This window comes from Magallana gigas, chromosome 5 (assembly GCF_963853765.1).
Source record: "Magallana gigas chromosome 5, xbMagGiga1.1, whole genome shotgun sequence".
NCBI lineage: Eukaryota > Metazoa > Mollusca > Bivalvia > Ostreida > Ostreidae > Magallana > Magallana gigas.
In genome coordinates, this window is record NC_088857.1 from 54,008,433 (window position 1) to 54,015,050 (window position 6,618).

Genomic DNA, 6,618 nt, shown 5'->3' on the forward strand with positions numbered 1-6,618 from the left:
ATTCATCCAAATTAGTGCAATTTACAACTGTTTCCTGTATCTGAAGAAATGTCCTTATTCGTCAGCTGTTCTTTATCTTAGCCTTTGCAAGATTTTAAGAGGATTTTGGTCATTTCAGCAGATTTATAGTAACTTCAATTAGAGTAATTTCCCCTTATCAGTGCTTATTGTGACGTCAAAGCTGACGTTGGTTAAGTGTCGTCTTACTCTTTAAAACTCCCCTGAGAAATAAAAGTATGCGAAGTATACTGTTTTATTTACTTAAAAAGCATGATGTTTTTAAAATTACACATCTTATAAGCTTTCCAAAGGTTTTACTTTGATTCTCGGGAGAACGCGATGTTGGAACGTGAGGTTGGAAACCATTGGTACTATGAATTGTGGGTCAAAATTTACTGACTCCGAAAAAATATATCGGATCAATGTGTAAACGTTTGTGACGTCACACGATTATTTTTGATTGAAATTGTACTGAGGTGAACTTTAGAGGTAACATTGACTGTATGTCGCTTACATCGTTATTGTTTTTACTGTCTAAATTTGTCTTGCTGATTCTCGTGAGAGTGTGAAGTGATAAAAATTGCCATGATTACAGGGAACTACTGGGACGATTAAAACGATGCATTACTGGTCCGATTTACTGACGCCAAAAAAATCCGTTGAATGAATGTGCAACTAGTCCGAATTTTCTATTCACACACGCCTTGCCGGTAGAGCTCGCTTCGCGCCGGCGCTGCGCGCCGGCGAGCTGCGCTCGCTATAAGCATTAAATCATGATTTTTTAAAGTATACACTCTCATAACTGCAGCGGTGTGTGCATACAAATTTTCATAACGCGCGTTACTCAATTTGTATGCACACACCGCTGCAGTTATGATAGTGTATACTTCAAAAAATCATGATTCAATGCTATATTATTAATAAGAAAACTAAAAATGATAGACAGTTCTCTCGAAATTAAAAAAAGAAACAAAAAGTAAACACTTTTGACAAAACTCTGCTCTTTGTGTAACTATTTGGTATAGCGGAAGCTTTTACTTTGACGCTGTTTGGTTTTTTGTTTACTTTTGAAGTTGTGATATTTATAGTATCATCGGCGATTTGCCTGCTTACAGCCAGGACTCTGCTTTCAGCAGAGCCCGGCTAAAAATCTATGAGAAGTGGAGCCAGCACAGAAGAAGTATACAGAAGACAGTGGACTCATTTTGCTGCTCTAGACACATTCTTAAAGGCGCAGGTGACCCCAAGAGCAAGCCAATCCAATTAAGTGAGCATTTTTAAGCCATTTCCCATTGCCATGGTACCTCTTCATCACTGTTAAAATACTCACATAGTTCATCTCTAATGCTTCTTGCATCAAAAGATGCATGATTACCACCCTGGTGTATTATAGGATGAAATAATTACCACCCTGGTGTATTATAGGATGAAATGATTACCACCCTGGTGTATTATAGGATGAAATGATCCTGTAGTTCCTTGTCTCCCTTGTCCTGGTTCCAGCTCACGTGTTTCTGAGTATTCTTCATCAAATGTACCAGAAGGGGTATACTTTGCTATGGATAGAGTTTTAGTTCTCAGATAGTAATGGAGTGCACAGCACGCCGTTACAATGGGCCCTCTCTGGTTCTATATCAATCGTTCTATTAAAAACTCTAAACCTGCTTGCTAAAATACCAAAAACATTCTCGACAACTCTTCTTGTCTTAAACGTGTACAAGTTAAAAACTCTTTTTGATAAATCCAATTGTCTTGAAGGATACGGCTTCATGAGGTCTTTATAGGAAAGACTTCATCGCCAACAATAAAGTAGGGAAGAGGACCCTCTCTTCTAGGCAAATGTTTTCCAAATGATATATCTAGTGATTTATCTTCCATAGCTTTAAAAATGGATGAATTAGCAAAAACACCTCCATCACTGATTCTACCATTACATCCTATATCAACGTATATAAATCTATAATCTGCATCAACCAACGCAAAAAGAACAATACTGAAAAATTGTTTGTAGTTGTAATACATAGATCCGCTTTAATTTGGACATTTAATGGAGATATGTTTTCCATCCATTGCAGCAATACAATTAAGGAAATTCTATTGCTCCTCGTATTGGTTCGCAATGTTTTCCCATTCTTTTCTTGTATTTGGAACCTGAAAATAGAATATGTTTTGTAGGATTTGAGCAGTCTAAATGAAGAGGAAGAAAAATTTGATGGAATTGAAGACACCCAAAGTGAGACCGTTTCATCTAGAGGATATAAGAGAAAAAGAACGTCTGGGGCCGAAGCTGTTATGACTGAGGTTGTGTCTGTGCTTGCACACTTAAAGAACAGAAATGAAGAAAAACCATCGGTTCAGGAAAACGACGAAGATGCAATTTTTGGGCAGTATATCACCCTAGAAATGAAAAAGATACAGGATCGGAGGAAAAAAGTTCAAAATACAGTCACTCCTATTCGAAACCCAGTATGGGTGTGTTACCGGTACCTCAGCATCGTCTTTAACAATGAAAATGGAATGACTCTTTACCAATCTGTAGACTTTATACTGTATGTAGAAATTATTTTACATGCAGAAAACCTTAAGTTTGTAATTCAGTATTGGTTTAATAATGATAATGGCAGTATTACCTTGAGATATCCTCCTTTAAGACTCTGTATATCGCATTACATGTCTCAGAAACTATTTTTGAGAAAGTTGGAAGCGGAATTCTGTATAAATAAGATATTGCCTGGCAGCTGTCTCCTGTAAAATATTTTGTAACATAAATCAATTTTTTTAAATTTGTATTTAAAAGTGGCAACAAATAAATGATTTCATTTTCTTAAAACTTACCTGTTGCTAAATATCTTAAAGTCAATGACAATCTTTCAGCAGGGGAAATTGCCTCTTGCATGCATGTATTTTTGCGTTTTATTACCGGGGAAATCATTCGAAGTAGATCATCAAAATCTTTTTTATCCATTCTGACATAATTCAGAAAGCCTTGTGGATCTTCCTCTGCCAGTTCTATACTACTTGCATGATATGCACCATGTTCTTTTCGCCGCCCCAACCAAGGTCTCGCCCAAGTTCCCCTTCGTCTTCTATGGTTTTTCAAATGATATGCAGCTGTCATCATTAGTACACAAACGGCTAGTATGTATACGTAATCGTCGTCTACCATTTATGAAACACAGGTAATATCAAATGCGTCCTCGCTCTTTAACATCCAAACTCATTCTCTTCTGTCCCCGACGTGTTCCCTGGATATGGCCATACCAATTATCTTTAACTCCTCAGACTCACCCATAACTCAATCAACTGCTCACTTTCATCTCTCAGAACTGTACCATGCACAATAAACCAATGACAACTACAGATATTAACTCAGAAATTATAGACTCATGTTCGCTCGATCTCTCACTTGCCTAACGAGCTGAAATGATACCTTGGGAAACAGGGCTACAACGCCTGCGTCGCGCACCAGCAACCTTATCAAACCTTTTATACCACATTTTTCACCCAATATTTATCAAAGATAATTGACCCAAGGGCTGGGCCTGAAACACATGCATGCGAGAAAATGAATCTTTAGGCAACCGCCTGCCCGCCGGACCACTTTTTAAGCAAGAAGGCGTTGAACCGCTCAAATGTAGCTTACTATTTTAAAAACACGCGTATGTTACATGCACATATGTTCGATGTTGCTGCATCGATGAAGGACGTTAGATGAATAGAGAAATTATGACAACGTGCTTTTTGTCAATAGAAACTTTTGCTAACGTTACGATCGTTACCAACGTGATTGATACCAATTATAAAAAATATCACATTCTAGATTTAGAAGTATCATCTCTCTCTCTCGTGCTTAAAAAATACGAGGGGAGGGAAATCAAACAATATTAATATTATGATATTCGTACAAAGATTTCCTATATTTCAACAGGAAATTAAAGAGCTGTTGAAAAGGTACAATTCTATATATATTAACCAGGATTTCTCAATCTTTGTTATCCGTAAATTTAAGAACAATTGTTAAATACACACTAAAACCTTAATCAATGATAGAAGCTAAGTTTTTGTAGTCCTTAATTCTTGAACGTGCTTGACAAGTCGTGCCTTTGTTGTATACACTCAAGTATCTTCTAGTTTAATCAGAAATAATGATCAGGACATAGGAGGTTCTAAGATCTCATCAACTGAGGTTTCAATTTTCAGACAGTCATTACTGATCGACCTCGTTTTGACAATTCATTATGAACAAATAATGTCCTTCTGTATGCAAAGTTTGATGAGCACGCGAAACATGACAGAAACATTACACCAAAAATAAAATTATGAAAATGTAATATTAATATCAAAGAAATATTTCATATTTGAAGATAGTCGCTTAAGGGTAATATTAATTGTGACATGCTTGTAAGTACATTAGTACAAAAATACAAACGAAGAATTTAACGGTGTAATTGTATGATACATTATGATAGATTATTGCTGGTTGCTAGGAGGCGGTCGGCTAGTTTCCGGTCCATGTACCAGTAGTGGCTGGTTTCTGTGGAAATTAAATGTTTAATGGAGAAAATAATAAAATAAAGAGTTTAAATTTATAAAATATGGTATTTATTTAATATGTTTTCAATGCAACGCAATGCGTAATATGTGAATATAAATTATGTAATAATTGTATTTGCAGTGACATACATGCTAGATGGGCCCGGTGTTTCATTATTTATTTTGTATTTTATATATATATATATATATATATATATATATATATATATATATATATATATATATATATATATATATATATATATATATATATATATATATATATATATATATAATTTTATATGATAACACATGTCGCTATAACATATTATTTACTTAGTACTTACTCCACTGACAGAAATACAATAAGACCTTATTATTTTGTACACTGTAATTTTAATTTAAGGTGGTATGAAAAATCTGTCGTTAAATTGTTTTGTTTTGAACATATTTTATTGATTTCTCAAAAGGATCAGAAACAAGTTCTAAAAACTTACTTGTTCTTCTCCCAAAAAATACATGTAGTTAATTTGTATACAAGTTTATTTGATAATGAACCAAGAATTCCATCTGCTCTCTTGTATTGCCTCATTAGAAATCCCGGGGGGTGGGGTGGATGGAGTATGAATTTGGCTTGCAGGTTTTCTTTTTTAATGAAGCTGCTTGTTTTTCTGTTTACCAATATTTTTTTTAATCAACATGATGAATTAGATTTACTCTGTTATACGAGAATTCTTGTTCATTTTGTCTTAATTACAAATTAACAAAAAGTACCTCAAAATTGACCAGTATAGTCGTTAACAAGCATATCTTTTTAAAAGATTGGTGAGCTAGCGCTGTAGCCATCATAAAACACAGAAGCAGATTTCTAAAACATTGGTTTAAATTATTTCTGAATCGATTAAGCAACAATAAAAAGGCACAGTGGTGTACTGGCATTGTGCTGGAGTGGGGTCTCAATTTAGAATTGTGAATCTAGAGTGGGTTTCACATCGGCAATGGCATAGTTCACTGACCACTGCCGACTGCGCCTTAATCAGTATGTATCCACTGTAATTTCAATTTCGAGGTGAAAATTTTCCAAGAACCATTGGCACTGTTTTGTAGCAATCGTATCTTCTCAGGCCTTTTCTGCAAGCTCGGAAAACATATCCGAAGTTGTTTTCCGAGCTTGAAGGAATTTAAGATAAAGCTACCTATTTATTATAATACTGAAAATAACTTTGCATTTTTAGACCTAAGTTACTGCTACTTTTTGACATTTACAATAAAACACAAAACTTCATGAGAAGATGATAACTTGAAACGAAATTCAAATGGTACAGTTTATCTACAGTAGTACAGTATTCCCAGAATCCCCTTCTATGGAGTCGAGCATGCGTATTCCAGTGAAAAAGTCGATTGAGTCTCGCCAAAGCATATGCGGTACTCAAAACGTGTCTTTAAACTTAAAGACACCGTAAATTACGAGTTAAAAGTCGGCCATTTTTGGCATAGCACCACGGGTGAAAACATTAGAGAGCATTATGGGACGTAGACAAAAAAATTTTGTTTGATGAACTGTAGGTTTAGCTCGTTCTTTTTCCCGCGCACACTGGTTCTCAAGAGCTCGCTTCGCTAGCTGGCGCTGCGCTCGCTATAACATATCCAGCGCCTCTGTGTCGGTGCTAACCCTCCTACTTCACTATTTAACGTATTCATGGTATTGCCGGCGCGTATCTCTGTAAACCCAAGAAGTATCGGATAGCACGGTTTTGAACAATTTCTATGGAGTGGTATGTTTTGAATCCCCAAACTCCGGAACAATAATCCAAAATGGGTACAACACAAGAACGAAATAGAACTGAATAGATTTTCGCATGGGTTTAATCTTAATTTTTGATCATTTATTTCTTGAAGCCATTTCTAGCTTTTCGACCTAATATTAATACCAATACCATTAAAAAAAAACTATAAAATGATTTTATTGATGGTGTTAGGTTTTAATAAATGATAAGATGATATGGTAGTGATGATATGGTAGTGTATCAAAAGAAGTGTTGTTAAATTGTAAAGAGAAAAATGACACAGCAGGCAAATCTGAAA